The sequence below is a fragment of the Gorilla gorilla genome, chromosome 9 (genome assembly GCF_029281585.2).
Source record: "Gorilla gorilla gorilla isolate KB3781 chromosome 9, NHGRI_mGorGor1-v2.1_pri, whole genome shotgun sequence".
Classification (NCBI taxonomy): Eukaryota; Metazoa; Chordata; class Mammalia; order Primates; family Hominidae; genus Gorilla; species Gorilla gorilla.
The window spans coordinates 135395177-135411066 of record NC_073233.2 but is presented as its reverse complement, the minus strand read 5'-3'; positions in this window follow the sequence as shown (position 1 = coordinate 135411066).

The window sequence follows — 15890 nt, the reverse complement described above, 5'->3', positions numbered from 1 at the left end:
GACAACTCAGTCTGGATTGTCTGAAATATTCAAGACCCAGAATCCATACTAGTACAGTAGCCTTGAATTGACTCAGCTCAATTCCCTCATGCTCTTCAACCCCACTGAGTGGATATATTTCTGACACATATTCTTAACTAACAGACACTGGTGTTACCAACAAACCTATTCCTCAGGCAATTCTTATTCTTGCTAATGAGTGAGAGAATCAAAGAAACAAATATGGAAGCTCAGAAACTGATGTGTAACTAAAGGATATATTTCCCCAAGGCCATCTGCTAACATGATGTACTTTGGGATCACTCACAAAATTTCTCATGGTTAGACATAGCATTTTATACATAGAAAACATGGTGTTCCTGTACCTATGGTAGTTTTAAAAAAGAAAAAGTTCCTTCAAATACTTCTGGGCCCTTTTGACTTCTTAGTTTGGCTACGAGATGGCACAACTAGACAAGTGATTCTAAAACATGAAATAAGAAAAGATAAGAAAATTAAAAATCAAACATAAGAAAATCAAGTGTTACGATTGGTAAAATGGAGATCATGGTTTGGTAGGTCTGGGGAAAAACCAAGAGGCTGCATTTCTGAGAAGCTCTGAGCTGATGCTGATCTTGTTGGTCTATAAACCCCACTTTGAATAGCAAGTCCCCCAAAAGTCGGCCAATTCTAAGATTATCATTATTATAAGGTATTTTGATATATGAGCTCTGTAACTAGACTGCCTGTGTTCAAATTCAAAAGCATTCATTTACCATTGATGTAACCTGGGACAAGCTTCAAATTATCTGATTTCCCATGTGGTTATAAGGAAGACTTGAGTTTGTGTGTTGAGGGCATAGAGCACTGCCAGACACACAGTGTGGGCTCGATGTAGGTTAGTAGTTATTATTCTAAGGGTAGACCTTTAAATCTGCATTGAAATAGTGGGAGGTATCATGAGGTGTCTGGGAACCACAGTTGAGGAATACATATTTATTTATGCTGCTTTATTTGGAAAATGATTTAAGGCAGCTGGCTGTTAATCGCTTTCCTCAAGTATCCATATCCATAACAGCTGGCATGAATATAAATATATAAATATAGACCAGAAAATAACTAGGAATATGTATATCCCAAAAGGTGGATCAAAGCCCAGGTAAAGATTAAACTGTTAATATTGTTGATTGGCTGATCTTAAAGTTAGATGATATTGATTAAATTGTTAGCTTATGAAATTAGCTTATTTTCTGAAATGTTTCATTCTTTGGATTCTGGTTAGGGTTAAGATTTGAGACTGCATTTCGTTTCAGGATAAACTGAGAAACAGACTGTGTGGATGTCTTCTGTTCCAGTCGTTTAATTTTCTTATTATCAAAATCATATGATGAATTTTGGCAAGATTCTGTTACATATTTAATGGCAAAGAACTCCTACGGGAAAAAATATCCTGGATAAAAAAGCTAAAGGACCCTGAAAATATTATATTTGTGGAATGGGGATGTGGGTGGCTGAATTTAGGTTGTCTATGGGAAGTTTTGACTATGGGCAGGACTTCTGTTTAAGCAAAATGTTTTGACTGTGGTTTCCCTGAAAAAAAAAATATGCAATTTATCTGAGGCAGCAGGACCTGGAGGCTAAAGCGTAAGCCTAGGAAGCACTAAATCCCTTTACCAATCCCAAACACTGATCTAAGACATGGTTGCTTTTAAATCATTTCATCTCTCCAGTTCTCCATGTGCAAAGGAAGGATTAAAGGCACCCATCTCACCTCAGCAAAGCTCTGGCACAAATTAATTCCAGTTTATAAATGGTTCCAGAGGACTATCACCAAGAAATGTATATGACAGGGGGATGTTTACACAACACACATGCCCCAGTTGGAACATAAGTAAATGCCATAGAAAATTGATGACAAATACCACAAAGCAAAGTATTTACTCAAGGAATGAGGTAGACGTGGTATAGTGCAGGAAGACAAAGGATAGTTTAGTACATTGGTAATACAAATGTCCTGCTTAAAAAAAATGGTAAGTAGAGTCCAGGTGCTGGAGTACAGGCGCTACTTGTTAGAGTCTGTCATCTAAAATGATCGAATTAAATACAGTCACCAAATGTTATTCATTCATTCATTCATTTTCTCAGCAAAACTTTATTGAGAACCAGCCATAGACCACAAAGTCCAGTATGTGCCAGAAATTCCAAGTCAACCAGTGCCTTTATTGCCTTTCACTTTAGGAGCCCAGAGGCCAGGGGTAGAGACAACCATGCAACATGATGATCTCAAGAGGGTATCATAAGTGTTACAGTAGAATCATACACAAAGGTGCTATAAGAGCAAAGAAGAGATGCACCTGTTTTAATCAGACTCAGAATTGAGAGAAAGATTTCTGGAGATGATGTTTGGATTGAATTTGAAGGGTGAACGACAGTTTGCCTGATTGAGTGAATTCAAGGTAGGAAAAATCTCTCAAACAGCCAAACTCAGCAGCTGGCTGAGGTTCCACTTCCTCATACTTATAAATGTATGGGGGTTCTCTCTTTAATAAGGAAGGTTAAGACTGGACTGGAAACCTTTCCATATGGGATATGAAGGGAGGTAACCTGGGTGTCAGAAGGTTTCAGAGGTTTTCAGGTTACAAATTTTGCAAAGCTCCCTTTGGGCTCCTTTGTCTACTTCTTCCCCAATCACAGAAGCTTGAGATTTTCCTCTTTTGCATATTAGTCATCACCATTAGAGTCCACTTCAAAAAGAATTCTGTAGCTAAGGAAGTTTAAGAACCATAGCATAATGCTCAGAAACACCTTGCCCCAAGGAAAAAGTGGGCCGTCTATTTGAGCAGTGTTCCTGTCTTCAGCCTCTGTCCAGGTCAGAGCTCTCCTGATTCTCTTTAACTGCCCAGAATCTCTCTGATCTTCCCAACTTCGACTAGCTACACTGATGTCTATGCCCACCTCAATCCATCAGCAGACTACTCTATGTACCCAGGTATTTTCTTCCAAAGTTATACAATTCCACTTTTTGTTCAAACTTAATGATAAATTATGGTGTTAGCAAATGATGACAACTTCATACTGTAATCCTCTAAAAGGGCACATGTGCTTTGTTTTTCCTATTGTAAGTTTCACCTCAAAGAAGTGATAACATGGCATTTGAAGCGCTGGGCATTTTCTGGGGGAATGTGACTTAAATTATATATTGAATTCAACCATCTCTTCATTCTGTAATGTCCTCTAGCTGTGGCTCCAAAGGCAGAGATGCCCTGAGGCTTCTTTCTTGCTGCCAGCAGGTGCAGCATGTGGTCAAGGTGAGCACCCCTGCATCTTCCAGTCTACCACAGCCAGTGGGTCTTTCAAGTCTTGAATATCTTCCCTATCAGGAACTCACGTGTCATTCAGGAAGACGCAGGGTTACAGGGAGAGGGGAAGAGGGAGGGCAAAAAGCAGGAAAGGGACACACTAAGAGAGGAACTAACACAACACCAGAGAAAAGAGACATTCAGGGAGGTTAGCAAATTGTCTGAATGCCTAGAAAGGAAGAGTACAAAAAATATAAGCTTACATCACTGGAAATCTCACTCCCCTAGAACAACGGAAGTGCTACACGGAGAAAGGAAGAGGGGAGAGGGGAAGAAAGGAGGTGGAGGATGGTGGAGGGAGAGAGAGAAAGAGAGAAGGTAACTTCCCCCACCGAACACCACATTGCTTTTTACTTAACAGTTTAGGTCAGTTTCTACTAGGTCACAAGGATGTGTGTATCTTCAGAATAAAGTCTTTAATCGGCTGATGGATATGAAAAAATAAATTACTGTGGCAAAATGTAATAAACGTTAAAGGGAAAATGATGAGGGTAATATAAGTACATTGATTTAACTAGGATGATATAGAGGAATTGTCTGTTTTATAGGTTTCTAGATGTCTATTAGTGGCTCTGTATTAAGGAATAGGGCTGTTCTCTTGATATACCTAAGAGCTGCCAGTAATTCCTATTTCACAGTCCACTGCTTCAATTCAGAAAGTGTGTCAGCCCTTGGTGACCCCATCCCGAAGGCACTGGAGGGTGACCAGCTGCCAAAGGTTTGTGTTCAGGCAGCTATTGGGTAAGCAGCTGTGTTATTCAAAATTGAGCTGCATTTAAGGGGAGCCAATCACTTCAGCCACCTCCTCACTGCCCTGCCACCTTGCTGGACTGCAGTATCATTTGTTTTAATCACTCAGCATAGGGTTCATTATGTCCTGATCTTTTCTGGAGAGAGTAGCTTCCTTGATGGGTGGAAATGGTAATTGAGGACGTTTAGGGAGCAGGCGCCATGCCAGTCCCTGGGGGCATATGTCCCCTAGAGATAAGACATATTCCTAGGATAAAACAAAAGCCATGAGCTTCAGGTAGAATGTCACTTTCCCACTATGATAATGCACTGACCTATAAAAAGTGTCCTGCAGCTCCCCATGGCCCACTGAATTAAGCCCAAATTATCATCAGGAAAGGAAGGAGAAAGCATCGTTTCTGGTCACTTACAAGGCACCACATACCATGCTGGACACTTCCTGGTGTCAACTCCTTTAATATTCACATTAATGCTTTTTAAATAAGATGACATCCGTGACTCTCCCTGTCTGGACTAATGATGCCTTTTGCTCCTTTACACCTAAGTCTCTTTAATAATCTATTTCTTTCTCATTCCACTTACTCTGGCAAAGACTACCTGGCTGCTTTTCAAGCGTGTAGAGAGGGATGAAGCGCTGGGAGCATCTGGACCTGGTTCAGCAGTGTCAGGCTGTGTGTCTTTGGTCCAGGCAAGCATCTTCTCTGAGTGCCAGTGACGTTCTCAGCAAAGGTGAGAATATTAGACTAAGGCAATTGTTTTCAACCAGGAGCAATTTTTGCCCCCAGGGAAACATTTAGCGGTGCCTGAAGATACATTTTTCTGTCATGAATGGTAAGAGGTAGGTGCTAAGGGCATTTAGTGGTAGAGGTCAGAGATGCTGTTAAACGTCCTACAATGCACAAGACAGTCCCCCACAATAAAGATGTATCCAGCCAAAAGTGTCAATAGCGCCAATGTTGAAAAGCCAAGGCTTTTCACCATGGCTTTTCCTGACCTCTCCCAGTGTACCATCTATTGCTTTTTCTATATTTCCCATGCTGGAGCCCAGTTGAACTACTTTCTGCCCCAACTTCATCCCAAAACAAGTGACCCCTTTCCTCCTCTCTAACACTAGGCCTAAAATGCCATCCTTCTCGCTCCACCGCTGAGACGCTGGCTCTTCTTCAAGCCCTACCTTAAATGAAAGAAGGCTTTTCCTCCTCTCCCACTTTTGAACCACCTGGGACATCTCTGTCCCAAAATAAGTTAGTTTTTCAATTTCAGTCTGTTGTCGAAGATCTTCTTTTACTATTAATGGGGGCTATGATTTATTAAATTCCCATTATCTGTATGGCACTATGTTTTGTGAGATTTATTTTAAAAGGTATATCATTTAAAATCTTCACATAGCCATGCAAGATACTATCCTTGTTTTATAATGGGGGACCTGAAGCTCAGATATGTTCCATAATTTGTGCAAGGCAACTTCTGAGTCACTGTTAATAAGTGGCCAATGATGGATTCAAAACAGATATGCCCGACTCTAAACCTAAAGATTTTTTTCCCACTATGCGCAGAAACTCTTACTCTACCTATATTTTACAGTGAATATGGCCTCTTTAAACTTCTTAAAATAATCCAGCATCCAAGGTTATTGCTAGTGGGAACTGAGTATTGCTTGGTAGATGAGTAATCTCAGTATCCTATGCAAATCAGTCCAGTAGCTATAGGCCTAAGAGGTGAATTTGGGTGTAGGAGAAAAGTCAATTTAACCCCTTTCCTAGAGGGAGAAGTCATAGAAAATACTTCTGTGATTACAGCAAACTAATCATAGGGATTGCCAAATGGCTTCTGGCAGCAAGCAACTAGTTGAGGATGGAGAACTCTCTATATGTTAGTCATTTATTACCACATAAACAATTACCTCTAAATGTGTGTGCCACATTTTCTGTGCATCTTGGAAGCAGCTGAGCTGGGCAGTTGCAGTCATCCACATGCTTGACTAGGGCTGCAGGACTTGTTTTCAAGGTGGCTCACTCACGTGATTGGTAAGCTGGCGCAGGGGCTGACAGGAGGCCTCAGGTCTTTGTTGTGGGAGTCTCCCCACAGGACTGCTCAAGTGTCCTCATTACACGGCAGCTGCCTTGCTCCAGAGTGAGTGATCCAGGAAAGAGTAAGGCAGAAGGCACAGTATATTTTCTGACCTAGCCTCAGAAGTCACGCATCCTCACTTCCACGCTATACCGTGGGGTGAAAAGGCCAGCCATATTCAATGCGGGATGGGAATACACAAGGGCATAAATCCTGGGAGGTGAGTCACACTGGGGCTGCGCCATGACAGCATTATTTTAAAACAGTGCACCAAGAAGTTCAGTCACAGAAAAGATTCCCTAGACTGCCGTGCTCACACCTGGACTGGAGGGGACACCACTATGTGAGACTTTGATACTAGGGTAGTTCAAAGCTGGACTATTCCAGTGTCTGGACAGGATTTAGAGGAAGATACAAAGTTTGAATTTTATATCAGTTCTGGAATATAGGGGCTGTTATAGTTCCAGGGAGTTGAAGGACAGAGTCATCAGAAAGATCCCTGGAACCTTCAACATGAATGGCCTAAGTAAAGAAAAGGCATTGCAAATAGAAAACAGGAACTACCAGCAGAAGTAAATATATACATTTACAACTACATGTCTATCATTCTTGTTTTCCTTCTAGAGATATACAAGAGGATTTTGATGACATGTTTGCCTCTGACAGACAGGAGATTTTAAAGCAGACAGAAGCTACTGTACAACCTACAGCTTCCATAAGACAGAAAGCAACAGGATTGCATTCCATAAGACAGGGAAGCCAGGATAGAGGGCCAGTTCTAGCAGACAGTTCATAGTTCCATGAAAAAATAAACAAACAAACAACAACAACAACAAAGAAACCAGAGAAATACTGACTCCTTGTGAGACTTAATATATTTTATAGAGTCCCATAACCATTGGGAAACTGAAGCCAAAAGTCTATCATCAGTCTTGCGCCCCCAGTGGAAAGGAAAGGGTATCTGAGTTCTGGGTAATACGACTAAGGCTGCCCAGTGGGTTTTCCTATCAATAGGCAGCGAATGTAAATAATACCAATAAAATGGTTAGCATATATGTTGTATAGTATTTTCTATTAATTAAATTCCTTAATATAACCTTGTATTAGAAGCACTGTGCTCACTTTTCAGATGTCCCAAAGATCCTCATTCAGGGGTAATAGCTACTTGTAATATCCTGTGAAGCTAATTATTGTGGGAAACCCAGAAGAAAATAAACCTGAACAAAATGTTACAGTTAGTTATAATGTATACAGTTAGTATATAAGACTAGCGTTAGAATGTATAGTAATAGTCATCAGAGAAATAAAAGTCGAATAGAGGCAAAGTAGCTTCGTTAATAGTAGGGGCCCTGTAGATAGGATGTCTGAATATGACTCATAAATCTATCTAGCCGTGTAATTTGTTCATATTACAGGAGGTCTCCAACTTAAGAAGATTTCATTTACAATGTTTCACCTTTACAATAGCATAAAACTGCCTCAGTTTCAGTGAACTTTGAATTTCGATCTTTTCTAGATCTAGTGATACATGGTACGTGAGATATTCAACACTTTATTATAAAATACACTTTGTGTTAGATAATGTTGCCCAGCTATAGGCTAATGTAAGTGTTTGAGCACATTTAGCACAGGCTAAGCTAAGCTGTGATGTTTGCCAGGCCAGGTATATTAAATGCATTTTCAACCTTCAATGGGCTATCAGGATGCAACCTCATTGTAAGTCGAGAAGCATCTGTATTTAATTTATCCGTGACTTGGTTTCTTCATCTAAAAAAAAATAACACTAATAGTACCTACCTCACAGGGTCATCGAGATCTTTCAATGAGCTACAGCTTCAAAGTGTTTTGACCGGTTCCAAGTTAATGGCACACTTTTGATAGATATTAGTTATCACCAAATCAAAGTTCATTTATATTATTCGCCAAATATTAACTGTTTTCACATTTATTTTGCTTTAACTATTTTAATAAGATATTAAAATAATGTATGGAAAATAAAGGTTTTAATGCAAGTAAGTGTTGGACTAGAGCAGCCATATTATATTCCAGAGAAAGTATACTCCACGTAGTTGGTGCCACTTTAAAGTTGCCCACTACCACTCCCTGGTGGCTGCATGGCTAAACTGTAGCTTTCTGGAAATCTCCTCCTTTGAGGTTGAAAATGCATAATACAAACAAACAAAACCACACAGTAACAGGATGACACCTCTATGTGAGTCCAAATGGCCATTGTCCAAACTGCATAATTCTGTAAGAAACAGAGAAAGCAGAAGTACCATTTTTTTTTTTTTTGCACTTTTAAAAATAATCTGAAGAGATTGGCAGTGAATTGGCCTAGTTCATCTGTGTTCAGATCTTTCAGGCTGTGCCCATCAGAAACCATCATCCCAAGTCTTTCTCAGAATAAACCAGGACCATGCATCTGTCAGGAACAGGCTATTTGATGTCGCTTATAAAAAATCAAGAGAAGAGCTTTTCTAGTTTCTTTGCCATGTCTTCAGTAGACTGAGTTACAACACTGAAAAAATGGGCAGCTATAACCCTCATTCCGCACAGTTTGTGCTTCCAGCCAGTCCCAGGCCTTAGTATTAATAGATTTTCCACTCCAAGTGTTCTTACTTGAGTGACTGCAAGTTAAACTGATGAAAGGAAAGTAGCAATTACTACTCAGACATGTTCTTGTGGACAGCTATTGGTCTTCAATGACTTTTTTTTTTCTCCCTAAGACTCTTAGTTGTCATTAACTTCTATCTTGCTGAAGAGTGAAGTAGTACTGAATAAAGATGTTGACAACAACAAAAAAAGAGCTCCTGGGGTTTGGGAAAATTCTTCCTCCACCGACCAACTCAGATTAAAACCGTATTCTTTAATGTGTTCCCTTGACTATCCTCAGAACTGTTGCTAAGCCCTGAACTCTCTCTCCCAACCATGGAAGATGAATCACCCATCCTTTATTCAACACTATGGAAACAGATAAACCAATTATCTACTGGCTCAGTTGTGCTTGTTCGTCTTACCTCCCAAGGCAATTGTTTTTAATCAATATGTAGATCAAAATCACCTGGGTGTTTGCAAACTAAGATTGCCCTGTTACTCCTATCCCCCAAAGATACACAAACTCAGAGCGTCTGAGTGGATCGCCCAAGAATGCACATTTTATAAAATGTGTCTAGGAGTTTCTGAAACACAACCCTCCTTAAGGACTAATGATATCCCAGGTCGCCCTAGGGAAGAGCCTTGTTCCCAAAGGTCCCACAACAGGCAGCGTGTCTTCTCCTGCTCATCCACTGCATCTCTGCACAACGCTATGTCTCTACTTTTGAGCAGATGCAACTATTCCAAGCCTTTCTCTTGCATTCCCTTTTTCAAATCCTTTTCTTTTCCTCCCAAACCAAAGTAATAGAGAGGCTACACTTCTTAGTACTAGGGCAGAATTGGACATCATAAAATCGTGTTTAAAAATGGAAGGCATAAATCACATGAGCAGAGTAAGACGTATATGATCCAATTAAGGGGATACAGCTCTAGAATCACAGAATAACAAAGTAGAAAACTCTTTTTTAAATAATTTAAGATTTCAAAGCCACCTTACTTAATAGCAGCAATTCTCAAAGTATGGTCTGTAGACCCCCGGGGGTGTCTGAGACCTTCTCAGGGGTCCATGGGAGCAAAACTATTTTTATAAAACATCAAAATGTTATTTGCCTCATTCATTATATTGACATTTGCACCAATAGTTAAAAGCAATGCTGGCACCTTAACAAGAATTGTGGCTCTGTCACTAAGCTGTACCAGTAGCCACTGTATTCTCCACTGTCATGCACTTGCAGAAATTTTCTAAAAAGCCAGTTTCACAACAGACTACTCTTAAAGAAGATGTAAAAATTATTAATTTTATTAATTCTTAATCCTTGATTACGTATCTTCGTTTCTTTTTTTTTTTAAGACTGTGTTTGACAAAATGGAACGTACACACAAAAGCGTTCTGTTGCATCACTGAAGCATGACGGCTTTCTTATAAAAAAACGTGTTTATGCAATTGTTTGGGGTGTGTGTTGAACTAGCTGATTTTTTCATGAAACACCATTTTTTCTTGAAAGAATTATGGACAGGCTAACTATAGTTATTCAAACATGAGTATTTGACCAAGCCTGTCAGATCATGTTTTCCAGTTTTATCACTGGCAACAAATACCATTGTACTGTTACAATTGGCAGTATTTGTTACCAATGATAAACCTGAAAAATTCAAAAGAAAATAGAATTTTGGAAAACTTTATCTTTCACCAGGAGCTTTAAACACCCACAATACTAGTGATTGTGACTTTTTTGATGTGTTATAATAAAATGTGCCAACATTTGGAAGATTTAAATGAATCAGAAAACCAGTATTTTTTAAATGACTAATATATGTCATTTAGGTTGTTATAGAACCATCTTTGGTAAGAGATTTTCTCCAAGTGCAAGATAGACCAGGCCCATGGATTTTAATGTAACAGATTATAAAACATTCATTGATTCATTTATTCATTCATTTCAGATTCATTCATTTTTTTCAGATTCTACATCACAACTAATATTTAAGAAACTAAAACTTTTTGAACTTTGGTGTTCTATCAAAGAAGACCATTCACAATTAGCTAAAAGGCTACTAAAATACTCCTCCCTTTTCCAACGGTGTATTTTATGACTGAATGTAAAAGCAGATATGAGAATCCTGTTATCTTCTAGTAAGTTTGGTATTAAAGAGATTTCCAAAACTATAAATGTACTCTATTCTTTAAATGTATTCTATTTACCGATGTATCATTTAAAATATTACCCTCCAAAAGAAAGCATGTTATTTCAGACATGTTCTGTTCAATACGGAATACAGGCAACATCTTCCTTATTCTAAGATTCTGTTAGGATTTTTTTGACAGACATCTCAGCCTTTTTATTCATATTGCTCTTATGACATTGGATATTTCTAAGCTTCTTGTTGTTTCTTTGTTTCACAAATCCCTAAGAAGCCTTATCGCACCCATGATGAATAAGTGAGATCGTATTTTTATGGTAAGCTTAAATACCTAAAGCTTACCATATTTTGTGGTAAGCTTAGGTACCTTAGGTACCTAAATCTAGTAAACATTATCTTGTTAGAGTTGACACACCAATATCACTTTAAGAAATCTCTTTGGATCTCAATTCTATCCATTCAACACATCATGTAACTTTCTAGTGTGAAGTAGCCACAGATTCAATGTTTATCCAAGTCACTGATAAAATATTTAACAGGATAAGATCCTTTAATACTCCACTAAAACTTTTTCTCCTATATGAAAAGTTGAGGCAGAGTTATGGAAGTCCAGATATGCAGACCTTTGGTAACAAATACTGTCAGTTGTAACAGTACAATGGTATTTGTTGCCAATGATAAAACTGGAAAACATGATAGGACAAGCTTGCTTCCTTCATTTTTTTAAAAAAGGTCAAATACTCAAGTTTAAATAACTGTAGTTAACCTCTCTATTATTCTTTCAAGAAAAAATGCTGTTTGAGAAACATCATTCTGGATTCGCCAATGTAAATTTCTTAGTTTTGAAAATCGCAAACAAATACACTTATTTTCTGTTTTCCACGTTCTCCCCATTCTCCAAAATTCCCAAAAGATTTCCAATCATGGTTACAGAAGATACAATATCCTTTCCATTAATTGCTCATTTGCTTGGGATGAAAGATAGGCATACACTTTCTTACAAACCCCTTCATAGGTTTTGTTTCCCCATTAAAATGATTGGGTCTGTCATCTTCAACAGGAAACTCATGATTTTTGTCAAAAAGTAGCATATCTGAGAATTAAAAGGGTTGTGAAGTTTTGTCAGTGTTGAATATGAGAGCATTTTATGACAAGGTCCATTTTTTGTCAAGAGACCAAATTGGGCTGTGTCCCATTTCAATACCTTTTGTCTCCAAAGAAATGCCATCGTTTCCAATTCATTTTGCAATTTAGCATTTCTAGCATTTAGGTATGCCAACTCTATACTAATCACTAGTTATTTTCTTTATTTCTATTGTTTGTTCAGAGAGCTCCCTATGCATCAACACTGATTTCAAGTGCCTCTATTTTTGTTTTAACAGAATTTCTTGCAATTTTGTCTTCTGTCTCTTGCTATGAGATCATGTTTTGGTAGCTTCCTTCTCTCTAGAATACGCCTCTGATTCAGCCCAGATTTTCATTCTCTGGACATTAGGAGCATCAGGATGGCATGTTTACCGTCTCCCAAACTTCTATCCATTCCATGACACTAACAAATTTTTCTTGTTGGCATGCAGGTATGGCATACAGCCATACCATTTGCTGGTTCCTGTGTGCTACAGAAAATTACCAAAAATCTAACTGATTATTTAAGTTTCTTCCTGCCAGAGCATCATGTTTCTATGCTAGTTGAGTTGCTAGATTTAAAAATGCAGCATCCACTACTTCTGTCTGGGTGGGCAAGTTTTAATATATTCCCACAAATACACCCCTCTATTTCATTTTCTTTCTTTCTTTCTTTTTCTTTTTCTTTCTTTCTTTCTTTTCTTCCTTCCTTCTTTCCTTCCTTCTTTCTTTCTTTCTTTCTTTCTTTCCTTCTTTCTTTCCTTCTTTCTTTCTTTCTTTCTTTCTTTCTTTCTTTCTTTCTTTCTTTCTTTCTTCTTCCTTCCTTTCTTTCTTATTTTGAGATGGACTCTCACTCTGTCGCCCAGGCTGGAGTGGCATGGCACCATCTTGGTTCACTTCACTGCAACCTCTGCCTCCCGGTTCAAGTGATTCTCCTGCCTCAGCCCCCTGAGTAGCTGGGATTACCAGGTGCATGCCGCCATGCCCGGCTAATTTGTCTTTGTTTTGTTGTTGTTGTTGTTGTTTTGTATTTTTAGTAAAGACGGGGTTTCATCATGTTGGCCAGGTCTTAAAATCCTGACCTCAAGTGATCCATCCGCCTCGGCCTCCCAAAGTGCTGGGAGAACAGATGTGAGCCACAGCACCGGCCTTATTCTCCTTTCATTCTTATTCTTATATTCTCACATCCATGAAGTCTCCATCGCCAGCTCCTTGCATTTTCAGGCAAGTATGTCTTTTTGGCAGACGTAATCATAAAAAAGAAAAACTTTAGACAAACTAAATGTAACAGTTTAATTGAGGACATAATGATTTGCTAATCTGCCAGGTGCCCCTGACCCAGAGTAAGTTGGGGGCAACCCTGACACTGCCACCTGGTCAGAAAGAACTGATGGACAGAAAAAGGAAAGTGATGTACACAAAATAGAAGTCAGATGCAGAAACAGCTGGATTGGTTATAGCTTGGTATTTGCCTTATTTGAACATGGCTTAAGCAGTTGGCTACCTGTGATTAGCCCAAAAGCAGATTACAATCTGCTGACATATCCAGTTAGGTTAAAGTTCACTATGTATGGAGAAATCTTTAGGCTGAACTTAAAATATGTGAGGAGGCAGCTTTAGGCTAAACTTTATTTAACATAACTAACTCTGACACCCCTACAAATAGCCTGTGTCTTCTGAATTTTTTTTTCATTTTTGGTCATATTTCTTTAGTCTTGGGTCCCTTGAGAAGTTTGTATTTTATCACCAGATGCCATAGGGTTCATTTTCCTTGTTACTGAACCAAACCCTCTGCATCTGCATCTGCATCCAGGCTCCTGAATTCATGAGCACTGTTTTCCAACCTCCTTTCCATGCATGTGAACTGCCAGTTCCCCAATACTGCCCTTCACTTCTTTCTATCCTATATATTAATTGTTCTGTTTTGGACTATCTGCTAGTATTGGCAGTGACAAAAATATGGTGAGAGAGCAAGGAGGCCTTTTCAGCCTTATTAGGACCTTGTTGGACCTAGGAATAATTTTTCAGAATTTCCAGTTTAAAAACAAAAGTTAGGACTGGGGCTGGTGGGCATCATCAACATACTGTTAAAGGAATAGGGTTTAGGAGGGAGGGGGCAGGCATATGAGAGGGGGCTTTTGTTAATCCTTGCAAATATGGCTTTAAAAATTGGATCTGTGGCTTACTAGAAACTGCATTCCCATCATTATTATAGCAATGTCTGTGTTAGAAGAGAACATTCCTCAGCATTTCATTAACATGAATCGGGCCTCTGTGGCTGGGAATTGCAGGTGAACATCCCAGCATAGGCAATGCCACGTCCAAAATGACCCATTCTTTCAGGCCCGTGGAGGGGCACAGCTGGCCTGTTATTGCAGCCTCTTATTACTGTTGTCATCACCATCAGCATCTCAAATTGACTAATTATTCAAAGTGTGTGAGGCACAAAGTAATGTTCCTGCCTGGAAGCTTGTGATATAACAGCACCACTGGCAGAAGTGTGTTTTCAGGGCCGACTTTTCTGGATGATAGAAATATCTCATGAAGGCATGAAAATGTGCTGTGGTTATTAAAGGGGTTCCTAGTGATTCATCTCCTGAAGGTCCCCAATAACTTTTGAGACCCTGATACTTTTGCAAATTAGCAGCTGTGGCCTTTTCTGAGCTAGTGCCTAGCATGAAGCTTTCAATACCATTACAATGCTATGCATTTGCCACTTGGATCAATACCATGGATTCCATTAAGCTCTGCTTGGCATCCTGTTTTCTACCTATCCTTGGTGACCTCCTTTCCCTGTTTCCGTTTTCAAACCTCTGCAGGCAGTGTGCAAGAAAGCTATTAAGTGGCCTGAATCAGGGAGAATTTATGCAAGACTCACTCCTCATTCTCTGCTATGAGATTGGCAGCCAGAGTAAATGACACTATAGACTCACAGAAACGCGCCTGCATATAAGGTATCATTCCCTGTAATAAGAATAAGTAACTAGAGATAGTAACATAAGGATAGAGCTTAGGGACTGACTTCAAGCTAGTGCCTCCCCATGTCCATCCATGGTGACAGACTCAAACAATTATTCTCGCTTTTTCTTTTCTCCTGAAAAATAATGATTGATAATTTTCCTTCATCCCTTCCTCCCTCCCTCCTTTCCTCTCCTTTCCTTTTCTATTGTCCTTTCTTTCTTTATTTTTCTCCTGATTGTTGTTCTTGTATGGGAGATGGACAGTAATCCACAGTAACTTTTGACCTTCTACGTAAAACTGTGAGACATCTCCCTAGAAAAAATTCATTTGTACATGTTGGTATGAAATTACAGGTGATTTTGAAACCTTCACATCCCTAGAGATTCAGTGGGCCCCAAGTTCTAGGGATGACTCTGTGGGATCCTCAGCATCTCACAATGGGGACAAGTCATATAATTCTAGAAGAGAGAGAATAGAAATATTTGCCAACTTTTTAAAAAAATAAGTTTCCTGAGGTACAATTTACATATGGCAAAATTCACCCTTTTAGGTGTACATTTCAAGAATAAGCACCATCATAAATAAAAAATAGAATATTTACAAACCCTGAAAAAAGTCCTTGTTTCCTGCTTCAATCAATCACCTCCCCTCACCTTTGTCCTTGACAACTACTGATCTTTGTTTTGTCTCCAGGATTTTGTCTTTTCCAGAATGTCATATAAATTGACCAATATGGTATGTAGCCTTTTGTGTCTGACTTAATTAGTATTGCATAATTATTTTTTACTATTTCTAAGGGAAAATACATTAATAAAATACAGCAAAACTTACTGTATGAATTTGCTGCCTGAGATGAACGTGGGAGGTGATGTGTTGAGGTCAGTCCCTGAGGCTTATCATGAAGTTAAT